This window comes from Callithrix jacchus, chromosome 4 (assembly GCF_049354715.1).
Source record: "Callithrix jacchus isolate 240 chromosome 4, calJac240_pri, whole genome shotgun sequence".
In the NCBI taxonomy this organism is placed as follows: domain Eukaryota; kingdom Metazoa; phylum Chordata; class Mammalia; order Primates; family Cebidae; genus Callithrix; species Callithrix jacchus.
In genome coordinates, this window is record NC_133505.1 from 147282935 (window position 1) to 147295034 (window position 12100).

The following is a 12100-nucleotide window of genomic DNA, read 5'->3' on the forward strand; positions in this document are numbered from 1 at the left end:
CTAATGGCAGGATTGGATCATTGTGGAGCCATTTAAATAAAACTATTCCTAGTTGCCCTATAGTTTCATTTGAAATAAATTCACAAATGTAGCAACATTGGCTTAGTCAACGTAGGTCTTCTGAAATCTGTCTGTAGGTTACTGTCTTCTCCAGAGAATATGTTATTCTTTTAAATAAATAAAAATATTCAAGCCAGTCACAGAAATTCTAATTCAGTAAAATTGCCAGGAATATGACTTCTTAAAGTTTTCACTGCTGATTTTCATAAACATGTAAGTCCTGCTGGAAATTGTTTTTGGTTTGCTTCTTGTATTATAAGGCATACTCTTGGTTTGTAGAACCAGAATAAGCCAAGCACATGATTTGCTAAAAGAAACTTAAGAGGTGAGGTTACTCTTATCTTTGCCTGCAAGTATTTCTAAAACATACTCAGAAAGAAAAGGGAAAATAAAAAAGAACTATAAAGACAATATAGGAAGTTATTTTAAGAGAACACACACACACACACACACACACACACACACACACACACAATCTATCAATTATCTAAAGTCAAACCAGACTTTAATTTTTTTGGGCAAGTCTTCTGGAAAATGGCAGGAGTACTATGATAGTTCAGTCAGAAAGGCATCTTTGCATTTCTCCAGCCACAAAACTTGATCCACAGAGAATGATGATCATTGCATTATATTTTCCATCTATTATACTTTAATAATTAACTATTTAGTTTTGTCTGTTATTTGTCATCTATCCAAGCTAGTTTCTCTGTTGGTCTGCAATAGTGTTGTATACTTACATGACAATTTTATATTTAACACCTCCAAAAAAACGACTTAACTAATGTAGTTTTTAAATGCTGTATTTTATTTGGCTCCATAAAACATTTATAGAATAAGTAAAATTTATAAAATAGGAAACTAATTTTAAAATACCTATTACAATAGGCAATTAAGATGGCACTTATTATCAATTGGTTAATGATTTGACTAACATATTTTAATTATCAAGTATTGCCACTATAATGAGATAGAAACTCTATTTTGTAAAAAGTGGGTTTTAAGCATAATTTGGGTTACTTGAATTCTGAAAATAACTCTTTCTGTGTATGAACAATGCCCTTGTTTAAACATTGAAGTTCCTTGGAGTCACTGAATATCACTAATACAATGGAAATTAATTCTGTGGAATATTTTTAATTGGCCATGAGGGACATTGTATTCAAGAGCAAACATCCTTTAAACAATAATTCTGGCTAAGGGAAATATGCTATTCATTGTAATTTTTAAAATATATTCATTTAGTACAATACTTTTGATCTTAATAAGTACTGAAAATCATATATTAGTTATATGTATATTTACAGTTCTTTAACAGACATATTTAATTTCCTTATATAACCTTTATGGTTAAACTACTTAGATTCAATTGAAAAGACACTCATACAACCATTAAAAGACATACAAATATTAAATATTCTCTTACTCCCTTCTGCACTATTTTCCAAGATTTATGGGCAGGGCTTATTTCCTATCAGTGACAATCTACCTAAATCAAAACCTACCCATGCTTTTTAACCAGAGGGTCACCTTCATTTCTAACTGTGGACCCTCATATATACTAGTGTACCCACCCATACACAATAACAACATATTTATTATTTTCCTCAAATAAATTCAACAGTATTGCTTGGCATTTTCAGAAGTCTTTAAAAAACAGCAGCTTCTAGTTTTTTCCTCTTGTAATTGTTCTAATTTCGAAGCCATACTTTATACATGAAGTTTTTGTATTTGATAATATGAACCCCATAAGTATTTCAACAAAATTTGTGTCTGAGAAATCAACATAAAATCTATATTTATGGTAAATTTTATGGAATGCAAATCTGTAATTTCATAAATAACTTTTTATGATTTGTGATGTGTTTTCTATAGGTATCAATAATGTCATCATAGAATAATCTAAATTGATTAGACTCATTTATAATAAAGCATTTTAATTTCTGGGTATTAGAGGGAAGAAGTAATTGCAGATTTTGTTATTAAACCACGATTTTATACTAACACTTTCTTTGTCAAATGGAGTAATCTATCCTTTCAGCCCAAAATATAAGCTTATACTAATTTTTATTAGTGTATTTGCTACTATGTTTCACCTTAAGTCACCTTGACTGTAGGTGGATAAAAGTGAGCAGGAAGTTTTTACCTGTGATTCTCAAATTTTATTTCAAATCTCTGAATTTATTAGTAAGAATTTTTAGATATGTCTAATGTTCAAGATTGTTTTTATTTTAAGACAATCTCGGTCATTTTTTTGAAGTGTTAAGTCATGTTATTCAAATGTTAAATACAATATTCCAGCCTTTATATGTGCTATTCAAAAGATATACTTCTGCTAGAAATGGAGACCATTCACATTTCAGTTTTATTCCCCTATCTTCTTGGTTATCATACTTAATCTCCTCAGAAGTAAGTATCAGCATTTAAAGGTAATATAAATGTATAGCCGCCCTTTAAGCCACACTTAGCTAATAGATTGTATTCTTTTACAAGCCAATTTGTGTTTATCCCAAGATAATGTACTTTACTTGAAGACATCATTGTTCACTAGTAGATTTGCTAACAGTAAAATGTGTGTGTACATTTTTAAGCTAAATATAATAAATGGATTTCAAAGGTATATGAAAATACAATAAAATAAATTAGGATCTGCAGAGAGCTTTTAACTAGCATATATTTCAACCATTCAAGTTTCAATTTGTTAAATTTTTTATGTGCATATTCCAATACCACATGTAATATTAGAAGCTATGATTAGAAACGAGCCTGGGGGACTAGATGAATCACAGAGTTGCTAATAGGATATTAAGTCTTTTACATCTACATAGTCATTTGGTTGAAATCTAGCCAGCATTAATAGAAAACCATATTATAATCTGCCAAATTAAATGACTATGTTATGAGGCCCAGTTCTGTTAAACAGAGGGCTACAGTTCTTTATGCTGACCAGTGCAATCATCATAACATCAAAGATGGTTCATTTTATACCCACTCGTAACTATCAATAATTGCTCTCTGAAAAAAATCAATAATGGTTCTTAATTAGTATGTAGTGTGAGAATATTTTATGTGATGTAAATATCAGGATAGAAGGAATTAGACATTTAAATATCCTGTATAATAAGAATATTATCAAGATACATATTTTCTTTAAATGTCCGAACTACACTATAAGAGCTAAAGCTCAAAATATAGTAAATAAAAAAGCACCAAAGAGGGAAGCAAAGTTATTAATCTAATTACATGTCTCTTTAACATATTTCATGGTCTTAAATATAAAAAGTGACAACTTAATAGTCACTAGATCTGACGCTAGTCCTATGAGATAAAATAAGTAATCTGTACTTGAGCAAAAATTGTACATGTTCATAAAAATTTATGGCTACAATTTAGAGATTTGTTGTAATATTTTTAATACAAAGCATGATTATAAAATTATTTTTATTTTATTTCAGATTACTAAACTTGTTTTTTACCCATCCAGTCTTATGTCTATGGGAGAGTTGTGATAACATGCTGTTGGCATTAAAGTATAAAATATACTGAAAGATAAGCACTTTCTAATGTACTTCTGAGCATTAAGAACATGAACAGTTCTCTAATTCATTAATTTGCTAGTAATTCTCTTCTGATGAAGAAATTTGCCAGTGGCTGTGACCTCAGCTCATAACCAAAGTAATGTGATGGATTTCCATGAGCCATACATGGAAATTAGCTCCATTAATTCATAGCAGTGGTTTTCCAACTTGTTTTATACCCCCAAATACCAGGAGAATTTAAAATCATTCATTGACAGTAGTTGTTTACTAGACAGTAATTCTCAAATAAAGGTGGGATTGTAGCACATATCAAAATTACCGAAAATGGGCCTGTGATTATCTCACACGTCACTTCACCTTAAGGTGTCACTATTTCTAGAATTATGTCTGACATTCCTACTTGAGAGACTTATTGAAGTCATAAGTCTGTGAAATTTGGGATCATATGGCTCTCATTTTTTTTGTTGTCTATTCAGAAAGGTGTATACTCTCCCATGTTTCATGGAGAATACTACCACTTTGGAACACCAATATTAACAACAAATATTGTTGTAAGATTGGAGAAAAGAAATACTTATAAATGAATAATTAATGTTATTATAGGGAAAGAAAAAATAATTTTCCTCTATTTTTCTGAGTGCTTAGCTGGGATGAACTTCTGTAAGAGAAGACAGATTAACAAAAGAAAACAATAAATTTATTAACATATATGTTTCATATATACATGGGAGATACTTCAGAGAATGTGTACTTTTCAAATAGGTGGTTAGAGTTCTGCTTTATATAGCATCTGCAGCAAGGAACAGTGTATTGTTAGAGAACAAGAAAAAGAATAAGGACTTTGGGTCTCTAGGAATATCAAATCGTGGAAAGACACGCAGAGTAGTTCTATTGCATCTACAAGGGGTATATTCCATGGTCCCCAGTGGATGTCTGAAACCTTGGTTAGTACTGAACCCTATGTATATTACTATTTTTCCCTTCATAAATCTGATAAAGTTTAATAAGCAGATGTAGCTTCTTCAGTAACTTTTCTATTTTCCAGTTCAAACTTATTTCTGACTCTCTGTAACCATTCCTTATTTTCAGTAAATTATTTGATGTCACTTGTTTCAGGCGATTCTTTGCTAAAGTCTCCAAATAAGCTCAATGCTTTCTGGCACAACATGTTGCTGTTAATTGAAACACATTTCTGTTCATGTTTTTATTCACAAATTTAATGCTATTTCCATCTTAATTGAGTACTTATCATGCAGTGTGGCTGTAACTTTTATAGTTTTGAGGTGCAAAAGCAAAACTAGCACAATTTTCTCTTTTTCTTCTTCCCAATTTTAGGGATAGAAGATTTGTTCTCACTGTAGGTTTTAGCAACCTCAACATACTTTTTTTTCTTTTATTATGAATGAAAGAAGTTTTCATCTTTTCACTTAATAAAAAGCATTTTATGGCTTCTTTTTGGCATTTCTTAACATGCAGCATCACTACTCTCGCACCTTGGGGCTTTTATGAAATCTAATAGGAGTGACTTGAACACAAACACTGCAATTCTGCAATAGTTGATCTAATATCTGAGAGGGCTGCTAAGTGATTACAGGCAAGTAGAATCTATAATGTGGATCCACTGGTCAAAGGGAGGATTCACTTCCTGAGTGGGACAGAGTGAGATGGTGCGAAATTTCATCATGCTATGTAGAATGGTAGACAATTTAAAACATATGAACTGTTGGTTCTTGAATTTTCCATTTAATGTTTTTGGACCATGGTTAACTGAAACCACAGAAAGTGAAATCACTGATAAGAGGAGATTACTGTACATAGAAGTTTGTTACATAGATTCCCTCAGTTCTGTCTCATGACTGACAAAGGTTAACAATTATTTTCAGTGGTCAATCCTTGATCTTCTTGGTAGAGAGGGGAGAAGAGACATCTTTGCCTTTGTAAATTTATGTCCTGTTTTTAAACAAATAAGGGGAGGCTAACTTTTCTTATATCTGCTTCTTCTCAATTACTTTTAACTCAAAATAATCCTGATGTCAAAATGGCATATTTTAGGATGTCATGTTCTGGTCTTCTGCACTGTTTCATGGAGTCATAGAAGGTCTAGGGATTGAGGAAGGCTTTTTAGAGAATTTGGCTTTTAAGCTGAACTTTGAACAATGCGTGACATAACAAGACAAAACAAAGGTGATATACGTTTTTGAAAAGATTGGAAGAAAAAGGAATTGACACCAAGGCACAATAGAGTATGACAATTGAGCAGAGGATAGCTAACAAGCATCTCTAAATCCCAGTGAATGTAATTGATTATTAGAATAGAAAACTCCAAAGATTAGTTAGGTCAGGAGAATGCCTACTGTGTTAGTCTATCTTCACATTGCTATAAACAAACATCTGAGACTGGGTGATTGATAAAGAAAGAAAGATTTGATTGGCTCAAGTTCTGCAGGCTGTACAGGAAGCATAGCAGCTTCTGCTGTCTGGGAGACTTCAAGAAACAATCATGGTGGAAGGCAAAGGAGAATCAGGCACATGTCAGATGGCTGGAACAGGAGCAAGAGAGAGAGATGGGGGCGGTGCTACACACTTTTAAGCAACCAGATCTCATGAGAACTCACACTCACTGTCATGATAACAGCATCAAGGTAATGGTGCTACACCATTCATGAAGAATACACCCCCATGACCCAATCACCTCCCCCATCTCTACCACTGGGGATTACAATTTCACATGAGATTGGTGAGGACAAAGATCCAAATCATATCACCTACCCACCCAAATCTGAAACAGTAGATCTAGAATAGGTTCAGAATTTGCATGATTCTGATGCAGATGGGACTTAAGGACTACATGACATTTGGAACTTAGGGACCATTCCAATAGATTATGCAAACACAATGTATTATATTTACTTAGAGATGTGATGAGGCAAGAATAAGGCACAATTCTTGTTCTTAAGAGTCATATATGGAAACTCATTAAAATAAAATGTCAGAATGCATATACGATTGCTATAGAAAAGGGGAGGAATGGAAGTAGAATGTCATTTATTCTGTTGTGGAGGTGACAGAAGTCTCCTAACACGTGTTACATGATGTGAATCCAGTTGATAACAGGAGTCTGTGAAACAGAGCGAAGGGTAGGATATGGAGTCATTGCAATTTAAATTAGTAATTTGAGAAAAAGTAGAGACTTTTGTAAAAGATGTGGCACATGTTAGTTTTCTATTTCCTGTAACAAATTAGCAAAAATAAGTGACTTATAACAACATACATTTATTATCTCATGGTTTCCATGGGTTAGGAGCTTGGCATAGTGTATCTGAGAACTCTGCTTTTGGGCACCGCAAGAATTCAATCGAAGTGTTGACTGACGTGCATTCCTTTCTGAAGTTGGGAGTCCTTTCCCAAGCTCACATGGTTATTGGCAGAATTCATTCCTGGCAGCCGTAGGACTGAGGACACCATTTCCTTATTGAAGATTCCCATTCCTTGTCCTTTGACCCTCTCACAGGCCCTCTCTTAACAACATGGCAGCTTACTCATTCAAAGCTCATAGGAGAATCTCTCTGTCTTTTTTTTTGAGACGGAGTTTTGCTCTTGTTACCCAGGCTGGAGTGCAATGGCATGATCTCGGCTCACTGCAACCTTCGCCTCCTGGGTTCAGGCAATTCTCCTGCCTCAGCCTCCCGAGTAGCTGGGATTACAAGCACGCACCACCATGCTCAGCTAATTTTTTGTATTTTTAGTAGAGACGGGGTTTCACCATGTTGACCAGGATGGTCTCGATCTCCTGACCTCGTGATCCACCGGCCTCGGCCTCCCAAAGTGCTGGGATTACAGGCTTGAAGGATGAATCTTTATATAGAGGCAAATGTAAAGCAAAATAAAGCAGGAAATATTCCAGGACCTTTTGATGCATAAAGGAAGAAGTTTATCTATATTATCGTAATATTTATGCAGGAAATAATGCTTACAGTACTTACTGGCATTCTGATTAAGAAACTAAGTTGGTTTTATTTCTCTACCCCAAGCAAGCACAGTGACTGGTTATTTGAATGTTTTTGTAACATATATTGTAAATGTTCCATTTCTTTTGAATACTCAAATCACTAAAAATAAATAATATTGCTCATTAATTAAATATGATTGTTCCATACCATGTTTGGCCCTGTACTTAATCTAAGCTTATTATGTTGACATTTTTCATATAGTTGTACTATTAGCATTTACATTTGCTGAGGGAATATGGAAAACATATTTATGTTGTTTGCCACAAAATCATTAGTGCAATGCAGTGTAGATTGAAGGGGAGTGTTCAACAAAATGGATGTAAATAATTCAAAATGAACTTAATTAGAAATAATGTCATTTTTTAAACAATAGTTTTTCATTGATGTTCTAATAGGCTATTCATAGCAAAATCTTTAAGCAACAGAACAGAATTTTACTAAAGAAGAAATATCACTTGGACATTAGCCAGACCTAGAGTAATAAAAGCTAGCATTTACCAGGTAAAAATGGGGAGAAAGTCTACAATCAATAACTCTAATGCCCATCGTGTTTCAGAGTTGCTCCAGTTAATTATATATGTAAATTATAAAATAAAACTCTGAAATTTGATTTCTAGTTTCTAGGCTATTTCTTTTTTTCTACTATAACAGATCATTATTCATCTTTTCAGTAGGGATGGTTTTGAAGTCGCTTCCAGGAATCATTTAAAAATAGGAGAATCTAGATTCTATAGATTTTATGTCTGTATTTTGAAAATGTTTAAATGCTTTATATACTGTGTTATGAATATATTTACTGGTAGAAATAATACTCATTGATGGCTTTTTTAGGCCCTGCTAGTTGGAATATTGGCTACAAAGTTTAAGTCCAAGCGCTACTTATTTTAAAAAATATATTTGGAAATAGATATAAGAAATAAATCACTTTAAAAAAACCTGCAATGCGAAGCACATGCTTTACTTCTTTGAATCCTTACAATCCTCCTATGCTATGAGTACATTTATTAGTCTTCTGCAGCGATGAAGACCCTGAACAGCAAGATCTTCCATTTTGTCTATTGCAAAATAAGAACTTCAGTCTAGGTCCATTTGACTTGAGAGCCTATGCCAACTGCTTCCAAAACCCCATATTTGTTGGCTAAATAATTGCTTTGAATGAATTTTCCGAGTACCAAGATATTGACATTTCAGCCCCAGTGTCGCTGGGCAAGATTTGTGGTCTCCGAAGCCCTTGAGCCAATTCAAGTGGTGAGGAATAAATCTTGTCATTTTATAACACATTAAAATTGAGTTACGGACAGTGCCCAGCTCAGAGAACACTATTGTGAGTTGCACAGATCTAACATTGGACATTTGGAATTTAGAAGAATTCTAATAGGAAAAGACATTATTTTCAACAAGTAACCACAAAATTCATCAGGAATGTACCCAAAATAGGTTGAACATGCAAGCTCAAGTAGTGTTAAACATTAAGAAGTACAATAAATTACATGATACAAGAATGGTGTGACTAACATCACGAATGGTGTGAAATAACATGAATGATGTAAGTATGTCCTTGTGTGCTTTACAGAGATTAGTCAGTGAAGGCTTTTTTTGAGAAGGTGCTGTTTGAACTGATAGGAGAAAAGCATGAAGGATCTAGTCATTTGAAAAATCTGAGAGAAGAGTGTGAGAATCCAATAGAATTAGCAAGGGCAAAAACAAGCAGGACACCATGTTTTTTGAAATTCAGGTAACCTGTTTTATAAAGTGCATTGAGCTCATATGCCCTAAAAAATGCCTTTAAAATTAAAACTAGGTGCTTAACCCATGAAAACCAAATGCCCCTTATTATTATTTATAAAATAATGAATAATTTTGGAGATTACTGCTGGTTACTGTGAGGTATTAGAGTATTCCATTCTGCAGGATAGATTTGAACACATTGCTCTAAATTTGTCTCTATTGGTATACCTTATAATGGTTGAAGGTAATCAATAGCCCTGGATGGGTATGTTTCGTTTAAATTGGTTGATTAATAAAAATAAACAATATCAATGCCACTTTTGAGGAATTGAAATGTATTGCTTTGGCCAATTTTATTATTTAATAAGTTCTCTCTACCATCTGGTACTAACATAATGGCATTTCTGAAGGGTTTATGATGGCTTTGTTAATTTTTCTGGTTCTATGCACTTGAACTCTTGTAACCAAAAATTATTTAACTCAGATCATCGAGACATGTCAGAAAAAATATTATACATCAGGTTAAATTTGAATTTCCAATAAATAAATAATTATTATCTAATATGAGCTTGTCTCAAATTGCATGTGACATACTTATGCTAAAAAATTACAGGGTATTAATTGTCCTTATATAACAAAAGAAATAAAATTATTACATTTTCATTTTAAAGACATGCATAGTAGAAGGATGCTTTGAGGATTTGTGATATGTTATAATTACATTTGAAAAAGATGTCATGGAGAAAGTATAACTGCTGTAGAAGGCAAGGTCAATTAAGGCTTTTCCCTCAGAAAACTTAAATTTTTTCTACCTAAGAGTTAAAGTTTTAATTAAATTGCTTTTCTATGATGTTTAAATCATTCTATGTGTGTCTGGGTGTGGTGGCTCACACCTGAAATCCCATAACTTTAGGAGGCTGAGGTGGGAGGATCACTTGAGATCAGGAGTTTGAGACCAGCCTGGCCAACACAGCAAAAAGGCGTCTCTCATAAAAATACAAAAATTAGCTGAGCATGGTGGTTCATGCCTGTAATCCCAGCTACTCAGAAGGCTGAGACAGGAGAATCCCTTAAACCCAGGAGCGGGAGGTTGCAGTGAGCTGCGTTTGTACCACTGAACACTAGACTGGGTGACAGAGCAAGACTTTGTCTCCAAAAAAAAAAGAAACAAACAAAAAAAAATTTATTCTTATGTGTAATTACATTAAAATGACCACAACATATAGGAATGTTTAGTGAAGTAAAAAAAAGAAACATATAATGCATTACTTATTTAGTTTTGTTTATTATTATTTTCTACATGAAAGTATAGCAAGACATACTTACCAATTGGCTAAGGCTGCTATAACAAAGTACTGCAGGTGTAAACTGACTGGCATAAACAAGAAAAATGTATTGTCTCATATTTCTGGAGGCTAGAAGTCCAAGCATAAGGTGATGGCAGGACTGGTTCCTTTCGACGACTGTAAGGGAGAATCTGTTCTTTGCCTCTCCCCCGTCTTCTGGTGGCCTGCTGGTAATCTCTGGCATTCTTTGGCTTGCAGGAGCATCACCATCATCTTTCCATTCATTTCAAATGGTACTCTACTTGTGGGTGTGTCTGTTACAAATTTCCCTTTTATAAGGGCACTTGTCATATTAGCTGCTCACTGCGCTCCATTATGACCTCAGCTTAACTAATTGTATTGGCAATTACCCTATTTCCAAACAAGGTAACATTCTGAGATTCTGTGGTTAGAACTTCAAAGTATTTATTTGGGACTGAGGCATTCATGGGTGTTTAACCCATAACAACACGGCAGAAAAAAAGTGGATATAAAATTTCAAAATACCAAGGACCTTATTTTTAATTTTGGTTCTTCATTATCTGAACTTTCTTTGGAAATCTCTTAATTTCCTTTTCTCAGTTACATGATTTGTAAAATGGAGCTAATAATTTTAGCTTTGTTTACTTTGCAGGGATTTTGTGTTAACTCAAAAGAAATTGTGATTTTTTTTTCACCCCACTATCAAGTAAAATATGAATCAGCCCTTTAGGATAAATTTGGGGCTAAATAAACTATCAGTCAAAAGATAACTGTTGAAAGCACACCATTAATTTTTAGTGTTTTAAACAGAACCTAGAAAATAACTCTGAAGTGACTCTCAACTACTTCTCTGCATTTTATCAATCCAGTCAATAGAGGGACCTAATAGTGTCAGTTCATCCACTTTTCTCTGCCAGTATAACCACTACCTTGTTCTATGAAATTTATCTCTTAACAGGTATTTAAATCTGCATTATTAATCCTTTATACCTGCCCTCATTCTTTTTTAATATAATATTATTCAGAACAATCTGTGAACTTGGCATTAGTTACACAATTAAGAATAGTTAGGAGGACCTCACCTTAACTAATTGTCTCTGCCATGACCCTATTCCCACTTTCCAGAAATCTCCCTGATGTGCTTACAATCTATTGGTGAATGCAGCAGACAAAACAGAAAAGAAATAGAAATCTTGTTAATAATGTCTATTAAGTTTTCATATTCTGATTTTAAATAATGAATAATAATATTGGGAGAAAAAATAGAAAATCAGGAGCCAATATTATTTGTAAATGAGATTCAGCAGAAAAAAAATAGCAAATTAATCTACCAGATTAATCTTTTACAGTCAATAGTAGCTTATTCCGATAATTCAATGAAGGTTTATAGTTAGAATCTTTATTCATATATTTCATTACATTAACATTTTAAAGGAAAGTTACTGAAACGATTTTATTG